A 10,894-nucleotide genomic window follows, 5' to 3' on the forward strand; every position below is an offset into this window, starting at 1 on the left:
GTGTCCTCAGGTGAACTGTGCAGGCAGCCTCTATTCCAGGGTATTTAAAAGAGGAGGGAAACTTGGTAGACACAGGCACACACGCCCAGGATGCTCCCAGTAAACGGCTAGGTAAGCACCATCCTGTTGTCATAGCAAAGAAAAGGGGCAGATATAAGTTGCCTTTCATTGTATCCCCATACCCTTGTAAGGATATTCTTGTCATTGAGGTATTTACACACTAATAATATTCTTTTATGGAGCCAGAGAGAAATAATTAAAACCTTGAAGCCTCTCTCTCTGACTGTGGCAGGCAGCTACCTAGAAAATTATCACTTCTGCAAAACTGTTACTTACAGGAAAATCTTATTAACTGCCTCATTGTGCTTATATTCTGCCAGCTAGAATTCAGAATTCTGCTGAAATAAGGCCTGCAGAGATCACTGTGGCTCAGCTGTAATGCTCTCCACATATAGTGGGGAATATCAATATTATTTACTCTTGTATCCAGGTTCCCAGAGTGAGATTTGTACATCTGATTCAGGAAAAAAAAAATAAAAATTAGTAACCCTATTCTTCTTACTCTGCTTGGAAAGGCTATGTAACTTACATTGAGCCACTAAATTGTCTCTAACCAGACAGAATTGCTACAAACAAAAAATATCCTTTATGCCAATCATTTTCATAGCATTTCCCTTTCATGTGCTCTCAGTTTCAAGATACTATTTATTTACTTTTGCTATCAAAATATGTTGATGCGATGTAGCCAGAGCTGTATTAGTACTGTGTTAGCCTAGTCTCACTGTAAAAGCTCTGCAGGTCCATACGCACTGCATTCTCTGTGTTTCATGACAGGGATATGTGACTATCTTTAGCTCAGTACCCTTTTTTTGTGTATAATCTTTTGTTCTGCCAGCTCTGTGTGGAGATGACTCAACTGTCTTTAAGTCAGTCAGTCTGCTCCAACCTGGAACAGTGCTCAGAAACATCAACACAACTTTCCAGCCCTTTGGTAAACGCATTCAGCCATGAGTGTGGCATTTCCAGTCACGTGGCCTACATCTTTTTTTCAAGAGCCTTCTGAAGCTGTTGGTTCTTGAAATGCAAGAATCAGATCCCAAGACTGTGGATCACTTATTCTGCTCGCATTGCATGGATTTTTACGCTAGCCAGTTGGAGTGTTTGTACATAAACTGAACGCAGATCAAGGGAGTTGTTGGATCAAGGCCGAGGAGGTTAGTTCTATCTAAAGTTCTCAAAATAGTGTCCATGAAAATAATTTTGAAAATGTAATGGATGCAAGAAACTGGGAGCTGCCACAAACATTACTAGTTCCTCATCCCACAACAAAGCTTTTGCTTTTCCCAACTTCCTAAATAGCGCATCCATATTATAAACACCTTGGGAAGTTTTTCGAGATAAAAAGTGTTTAGTGAACATCTTTTCTCAGGCAGGAACATTAAGTAATCCCAGTAGACTATTATTAATTTGATTTTATTACTGCTATCATTTTGGTAAATTTGGTATTGTTTGGCTCCAGAGGAGCGTCAAACACATTGTGCACAGCATAGTAGCGACAGTCTGTAAAAGCCTACCAGGCACCACTGGGCTATCAGGAGACTGAATGAATCTGATGAGGCTATGATTAAATATTTACTGAGCCATCAGGACTCCTCAAATCACTATATAAAGCTCTTGTAAAGTATTAGTATTGCCACAGGCTATTCGTGTTACCCAATTTTAAGGTTCAACCCCTTAGAGATAATAGTGATAACATCTCCAGCTTTCCAATCCAAAGAACAGAAATCACTTGCTCCCAAAACAAAAATATAATCTTTAAATTGGACCATGCTTGAAGTAGCTACCAAAGCCAGAGAGAGCACTATGATGCAATTCCCCCCCAAATAAATGAAGACAAGGAAAAAAAAAATTCCCCTCCACAGAAATTTGAGAAAACTCATACACCACTACAGCCTGGCTTCTGCAAAATCTCAACTACAGCTCCTTTCTTTTCCTGGTACCTCCTGTGTATTTTCCCAAATCAGTGTCAGAAAGGATGAGGATACTTCTTGTTTTAGCGAGAGTAGGCTCCCTGCTTTTCTTATCTTCCTGCTGTTGTTCACAAGCAGCCCAGCTTGCTGTATATCAATATGCATTTGTTCTGTTGAACTATCACAAGTAATTCTCTTGTTCTCAAACATAATTTTAGTGTTTTTTTCCCCCTACGCTCTAGGACTATAATTGAGACAGCTGATGGTGCTGCTGAAAATAAGCTTCCATAAACAAAGGCTGTGCGTTTGAACTCAACGGCACGTAGGCCATCCACACACTTTTTCCACTCTGGCTGTTTCTTCCTTCAGCCAATTGGGGAAGATGTTTTGGCTATGACTCCACTGTAGATTACGCCACATCAGACCAAAAACTGACTGGAGTGAGAAAGCAACTGGTTAAATGTCCATAGTTTTCAGCCAGTGTGCCAAGAGCCTCAGCTGAGAAGCACTCCCTCTCCCTTTCGAAAAGGATCACCGCTCCCAGGCTGACCTTTAAAGCTGAGCGCAGCTTCTAGGAGCCTGGACTCTTCACCTCTCAAAAACGGGGAACTTACTGCAGCACTTAAAATATTACTGGCTGTGTTTGCTTTTCATATAGTGCAGACAGGGGATATTAGGCAGGGATTTGCTTTACAATCACCGTTTATATCATTTACTCTTTCTCTTTTCATCCCAGAGAAAGCCTAACCTTTTTCTCATGGAATTTCTCTTAAGTGACTCACAGAAGTCAACTGTTGCCCAGGCACTTACAGGAAGGATGGATTTACATTTTATGTGCACTTTTAGGAACACTCTTCTGTCACACCATACATCTCAATGACTAAATTAGGTCATTCCTTTGCTTTTTCCCTTTTTGCATTGTAGAGGAAAACAGACATGATTTATCAGTCTGTCATTATGGAGGGGGCGTGATTCTGAGTTCATGCATCCACTTCTAGCTCCACACAAACCTCAGTCTGATTCCCATCATTTTGGGGCTTCATACCAGAGAGCATGACTGGGCAAGAGAAAGGTTTTGATGCTTCGGTGATTAAACATTTGAAAAACACCTAATTTAGATGACAGGTTGATGACAGCAAGGAAGCAGCATCTCTCTGTGATGCGATATCCCATAACCCACTGAAAAATATTTGGCAGTGAACAAAGATTCAGAAAACAGGTACTAGAAAATATGCTTTGTTGCCCCGTGTATGCTGTGTCTGAGATGGCTCATCGTGACAGGTCACTGGGGAACAGCATACATCACTGGCAACAGGACCTACAGCCACCCTGCACCTCTGTCCTCCCTGGCTGCCTTAAGACTGCACCCTATAGCGGTGCTATAGTGAACCCTCTGCCTTCTCCATGGTGACAGAGCAAGCACACACAGCTTTTGAGGAGATACAAATGCTTCTCAGCCTTATGCAATGTGAATGCTTTTCAGCCTTCCACAGATTTTAAACCTATGGAATAAATTTGTAATCTTGCACTAAAATTCATGCAAGAGTTGCATACATAGATTTTTAAATCAAAGAAACATTTTGCACTAGTCAGCTGCTACATCGTTAGCAAGGAACTGATGGGACTTAGAAGAAGCTTAGTTACTGCTCCACAGGCACAGGAATCTCAAATAAATAGGGCACTGTCTAACTGAATCTAATCAAATCATTAGTTTAACTATAATTATTTAGACAATTGCATCATATATGAAAATATCACAGAATGAATGAATTGTAGGAGTTGGAAGGGACCTCCAGAGATCATCAGGTCCAACCCCCCTGCCAAAGCAGGTTCCCCCTAGGACAGGTGACACAGGTAGGTGTCCAGAGAGGTCTTGAATATCTCCAGAGATGGAGACTCCACAACCCACCTGGGCAGCCAGTCCAATTTGAAGCCATTGCCCCTTGTCCTGTCTCCACAGACCATAGAAAAGGCCATTTCCCCGTCTCCCACACTTGAGATATTTATAAACATTAATAAGATCCCCTCTTAAACTTCTTTTCTCAGGGCTGAACAGCCCCAGTTCTTTCAGCCTATCCTCGTAGGGGAGATGTTCCAGTCCTTTAATCATTTTTGTAGCCCTCCACTGGACTCTCTCTAGTACATCCCTGTCTTTTTTATACCAGGGAGCCCAGAACTGGATAGAATACTCCAGGTGGTGCCTGACCAGCACAGAGTAGATAAAAACCTTAAGCACAACACTGCTAGTTTAACAGAGACTTCTTAATTCTACCTGGCTGCTTTTTTCCTTCTCCTAGGAGAAAAAAAAAAGAATAGTTTTTATATTTTAACATGAGAAGAGATACTTGATCAGCTGTTCTGACTAGCATATCACACTGATTGCATTCCTCTTACGTACCCTCATATTACAGCCAAGAACATGAGTTAGATTAAAACATTTTAGTCCTCAGCAGAGTAAACCGTTGACGCCATGCTGACAGCCTGTTAACAGCAACCAGCTATTAGTGGAATTGCTGTGGGAGTTTGTAGGAAGGCATTTGCAAAATCCTTTATCAGTACAGATTTACCTCAGCAGCAAAAAGGACAGACATCATCAGTCGTGGCCTGGGTGGAAATGCCATATTCTTCCTTCTAGCTGAAGAAAAAGTGCTTGAATCAGTATGAATTGCGGGTAGATAGCTCAGGTGGAGTGGAAAGTGATGGTCTCCGGGAAGGAATGAAGCTTCAGGAATTGCAACAGTTTTCCATGTATCTGTAATCAGGGAGGACCAAAGCACATCTCCGAGGAACACACTCATCACGCTCTCTTATCCAGTCACTTCAGGCTGCAGCATGATTATGCTGAGATTTCAAGCCCTGATATTTTTAGCACCATTCTCTTGCCTTCCCCCCCACACACACATTGTTAGCAGATATATTTGTATTTCTAAATGGTCAAGTTCTAATTTTAAATGTACATTAACCGAAAGTCCCCTAATCTGTACCTGGATAGAAGTACTGGGATGGCTGGATATGAGCTGAGATGCAGAGATTTATCAGTGGTGCTAGGTGCCCTCTGGACCAGGCAACTAATTGCCTTTGACTGTGCTGAGCTTTGGCTCAATACAGATTTTGAAGTCAAACATATTTCATAGATGTTTACACCTCATTACATCTTTTTTGAAAGATAAAATCTTGACTAGTGCATATTTCTGTTTGCAAATTTGGCTTAACTTTATCTGATAGTGAAAGCTTTTGCTAAACTCCACCACATAATTACTAAAGTGCAAATCCCCAGGAAAAACAATTTGCTCTAAAGATTTTGCATTTACAGCTTAAGAGGCCTTGATTAGTTTGTGTTTTACTCCGGCACAGTGCTGTAGTAGCTCCTTTAAAGCATATAGAACCACCAACATTTTACAACTTATTTTTCATTACTGTTCTTTAATATCCACTTTGCACAAATATTTCCTTCAGCTAAAGTCACTGCTTAGAAAGTTGAACACTGTAAATGATACATTAGTGTAGTTGATTTATTCAGCATAGATTTTACCTTCCTCTCATGCTCTCTTCACTACCACTGAAATAGTAACTATTTGTTCTTTTCTTTTCCTTTTTTTTTTTCTTTTTTTTTTCCCTATGGAAAAATGCATGCAGCAATGCACAGGTAAGTTCTTGTCCATTTCAATGGCTGGCTTTGATACTTGGTGCATTTTAACATTAGCTCACTACCTCTCACAGCCTTTCAAAAGTTTGTTCAGTGGAAAAAGAGGACAGGGCACAGAGAGTCCTTGTCTGTGTTGAACAACTTTGCTTGTATTTCTTTTCTATCTGGCAACAAGCAGAATATGGACATAAACAGAGTGCCTGCAAGCTCAGCCTCAGCCCACTGAAAGACCTGCATTTTCCAGGAGCCACAAATTCTGCTTCCTAAAAAATGAGAAATTTGCTGACACAATGAAGCAGTGTGCCTTGGATCTGTTGTACAGCCATACTGAGCAGGATAAAAAATAGTTTTGCACAAGTTTTATACCAGTTAAAAAGCAGGACTGGCTGCAGGAGTAAAGGAAGACAGGCTGGAAACATGTAGACGTCTGTCTAATGTACACAACCCTTGCACTATTAAGATTCCTTTTGTTCCAATTTCCTGGGCCAAATGTTGCTCTGTATACGGTATAGCTGAAGAGAGCCACAGTATCACCAGGACACAGAGCCTGAGTTCAAATATCAGCTGGGAGAATTGGGAAAGATCCTAAAACCCCAAAATTTACAGAATGTAAAGACTGTTGTAGCAAGCTCACCAGTGATGAAACACAACAGCCCAGCTGTATAGCAGGGTAGAACGAAATAGAAAGCAGATCGACACAAAGCAAGGCTTGTGCAAGTTCAGATGCTTTGGAGGTTGTGCTGTCCAAATTGTGCCAAAAATATCCCAATGCTCTGGAGGAACTGTACACATAGACAAGAGGGACTGTACTTTGGAGCAGGAACATGCGACCAGGATCTCAATTACAAACCACTGTTGCACTGACATGCTGCTTATACATAATAGCAGCAGAATGTTGCTGTAAGCCATAACGTCAAGGTAGCCCCAAGGTCTTTAGTGACTTTAGGGTCAAACCCTATGACTGAGTCATTTAAATCAGCAGGCTACCTTTGTTTATAATTTTCTTTTTATGAATAGCTGTAATTACAGCCTTCACCACAAACTCCAGTTTCCCCAGTTTAAATAGGTGTTTCCATGCAGCATTTGCCACCCACCATTTGCTGTGGGGGCTCAGAGCCAGCACACAGCATCACCACAGTGCCAACACCACCTCCCAGCTTCGTATGCAGTGCTACAGCAGTGTTGCAGCATTTGACCACTTACCTTTGAAACAGGTCTTTGTCCAGGCTCCTTGCAGTCACGTTTTAGGGTTGCCCAGGAATTTTCCTGTTGTTCACTGTTCTTCACCACTCCCTCTCTGCAGCGCACACAACATAAGAAACAGGCAGCTCCTGGCCAGAAGGCCAGGCCAGCAGTCCCTCTGTCGCACTAGCCCACTCCCCAGTTAATTTTTTGCATGCATCTGTAATCAGGGACCGAGGCTGGTTGTGCAGCAGGGCCAGGGACAGCAGGAGCTGCTGAGGTCCTGGTGTGTACAGCACCTGTGTGGGCTCTCCTCTGCAAGTGCTGCCCATCCTCGTACCACTTTCTGTTTGCTCCTCAGTAAATGGCATTCAGCAAAGGAGAAACATTGACTTCAGCTGCTGCCAGCTGCCCTGGTTCAGTAACTAGGTCAGGTAAAGGTTAAACCAGTCGAAGCATGAGCAGTAAGTGTCAACTAGAAAAACAAAACAAAATAAAAAAACCCCAAACAAAACAAAATAAAAACCCCAAACAAAAAAACACTACCAAAGCCTAGGGGGGAGCCTGGAGCAGATTGCAAGGCCCCCAGTCACAGCTCATCCACCCCTTTCCCTCCCCTCAGTCGCTCCACAGTGCTCAAAGTCATTGCTCCATGTCACTGGGTACTGAGGCAATCTCATGCTGTAAACTAGTCACATTAAACCAGCAATGAAATTAGGCTGTTTGCTTTGGCATACCCTGCTGTGATATATTAATTAACTACATAATGAAAAAAGTTATGTCAGAAATCACAGCCCAATTCGTTTCCCAAGCCTAATACAACTTTAAGGACATTACACACCATTCGTCCAGGGTGTTTTAAAAATCAAGCATGGTTTAACATACTTTCACAAACATTATTTAATTTTCCTAGTGGCACATAATTGCAATTGAAGCTTAAGATTCTGCAGCTTTGGTGGGAAAGGCACATCTAACTTTCCACACATATGTAGGGAATACATAGCTTGGAGATAGTGTAATCTGAAATTCTTCCACTGAGAGAATCAGAATGACCAGCAACACTGCCTGTGAATCTGAGTGAGGTTTTGAGCAGTGAAAACATTAATTCCTGTGCCAACACTGACATCTACTGCCACCCATTGAAAATCAGTGAGACACACTACCTCGCCAATCTCTTTGGGGTTTTTGTTGCAATGCTTTCCTGTATATTTTCTCCTCACTGCTGTACTTTAATAACATAATGTTATCAGGGAGGAAATGCAAATAAACCAAAACCAAGAGATATGTCAAATATTTCTACAGAACAGAGGATAAAGTCTCTCCAGAACAAAATCATCAATGTAAGGAAGTCTCTGAGTGGTGACAGGGAGCTACTAGAGTCCTAGAGAAATCTGATCTGCCGCATAGCATATATAAGTCTATATATATTGTAAAAGCATATATAGAGCCCCAGAGCAGCATGAGAGAGTTGTCCACTACTTGCGTTCTTCCCTCCATCCTGTGAGAGCTGCAGCCTTATTCTTTATTATTCTCTCCCTCTGACTTCTGGTTATTTTCTGTGCAGTTTTTATACCATTTTTACCTCATGTCTTTAAGATTAAATCCATGTGACTGTTTTTTGCTTGAAGTAGTGTCTTCATCTTGTGGAGTAGTGGTTGTTTCCCTTTTATGCAACCTGTATTCCCTGCCCTGGTCTTCAGGGGTTCCCTTATCTGCAATTTCCTCTCATTCCACACGTTCCTTCCTGCATCGTCCTTTTCCCTTTACCATTTATCAATTTCGTAAGTATTTCTGTCACAAAATATTCACATTCCTAGCCACACAATGCCCAGTAGTAGTAAAACACTTAAGGCATGCAATTTCACAATACATTCCCCCTTGAACAAAGATTTTGTTTATTACCCCTAGCATTTCCAATGAGATTACCTGCAGTAAATGAGCGAAGTTCAATCCAGGAAAACCAGTTGTTTGTGCTTCCTTGACTCACCTTTTACTATGCAGTCCTGGCTCCCCCATCAGCTTTTTCAGCTTTGGTCAATGTTATTCTCATTAGTAAAACCAAGAGGAGGTATGTGAGGGATGTAAGGGCTGTCCTTGAGTCTACAAAAAGACCTAGAAAGGCTTTTTTCTAGACTTTTCCAATATGATTTAAATGTTTTCAGGTGCCCAAGTGTCATCCAATATGCCTTAAAACAATGCTGCTCCTCTTCTCCAATTAGTAAAATTATTCTCCCTCCTCAATTAGCAAAAATTGCTTAAGACTTGTGAAGTAAATTAGCTTTTGTTTTACACTTATAATTTTGCTTCCTGGAAACTGGAATTAACTACACTTTTCTACTGAGAAACATGGTATAAAGTATGCCATTCTGTGCCATGTAGACCATAGGATTTTGTTAAGTGACTCCATCTCCTGTACAGCTGGAGATGAAAAACTTAGAGGGATGATGCAGATGGCAAGGTCATTAGGAGAACTAGAGAAATCCATCTGCAAACCTCACTCTGTAAAGGTTTATGTAACAGCTCTATCTAACTGAGATTGTATTGAATAACAGACAGCATGATGAAAGTCTTCTAATGCTTTCCAAAGCCTGGATTTATGGATGGGAGATAAATCATTATATTGCTTATAGTCTGATGGATGAAGAGTGGAGAGTTCTAGAGTCTGGTGATTTATTAAATATGGATGCTGCTATGGGTTCTTTCAAAATGAAGACAGACAGCTCAAAGAATGATTTATTCTGCATACTGCACAATCAGTTTCAGAAATGAGCATGGGAATACTGCTGTCTGCAGGACGTCTTTAATATTTTAAGAAATAAGCATTTTTCAATTAAGTTTCACTAGGAAAAAATGAAAGAGATTATAAAGGTGGTAAGCTATTGTTTGACTAAGTAAACATTTACCCCTTGATAGCCCTACTTAGGAATGCTTATGCAACATTTTTACTTTCATGAGAGACGATGAACCATTTCACAAGAGACAAGTTTATGGGCTGTGTAATCAGTGGTCGGAGATATCCAGTTCACCAGCTGATGGGAAGATCCTCTAGGTCAACACACTCTCTGTCCTTACATGATTTGATGTTGTGGAACTTCTTTCCCATTCTTACCACTGTTTTGGCAAATTTAAGAGGTTCAACTTGAACTTATTACTTCTTAATGAGATTCACATATTCATTCCCTTGGGAATTATTTACTAATTCTTATTTACTAACATGTGGTGGAGGAATAAGCTGTAGCAATTTGACCCCTAGACTCAGGCAGCACAAAATCACAGAACCTAAATTACAACAATACAACTTACATAACTTCACTGATTGGTTTTACTGTACTTGAGAAACCTGTTTGTAAGCAAATATATCTTTGCTTTGATTACAATTTACTGAATTGCTACTGCTTGAAAATGTAGTTCTGCTTAAGATACAAGAGTTACAACATTTTTTTCCTACACATCTTGATACCAAACTGATCATTCTTAACCTCTGGCATTCTCACATTCTCCTTTTACTGCTCTAGAGAGATGTATGTGAAGTCTTCTATCTAATTTTTTATGCAAGGTTGTTGGAACATTAATGCTTCCAGGACTTATGGTGAATATCCAAGCACAACATTTGAACATAAAATTTTGGATGACTTGGAGGAATGAAACTAAAGTCTCCTGATTATGTCCCATAAGCCCGAGGTCCTAATACCTTACTTGAATTAGCATTCACTCCCCAGTTTATTGTCAAGGGAGAAATTCATGATGCAACATGTTTTTTAGCACAGCAAAGGCTCTTTTGCCTACTTGCAAAATATTATTCCATCCATTCTTCAAACAGACCTCAGTCTAATGCAAAAGGTAAATTAACATTCTAGGGAGGACCTGCCAAGGAATTAAACAGGTGTTTTCAAATACCTCAAAAAAAAAATGTTTACTGGATATTTGAATAACTCTGCTGTCTGTTGAAAGTGCAGCTACTGAATGTGCTTGAGGCTGGGATTGCAGTGCTATAGGCAGAACTGGAACTGTGTGTTACCCCTTGCAGGAAAAATAATACTGATGGGCTTTCCCACATAAATCTCTGTGGGATGGGTCTGTTCCTGGTGTGTTTACT

This window comes from Gallinula chloropus (genome assembly GCF_964237585.1).
Source record: "Gallinula chloropus genome assembly, chromosome: 8".
In the NCBI taxonomy this organism is placed as follows: domain Eukaryota; kingdom Metazoa; phylum Chordata; class Aves; order Gruiformes; family Rallidae; genus Gallinula; species Gallinula chloropus.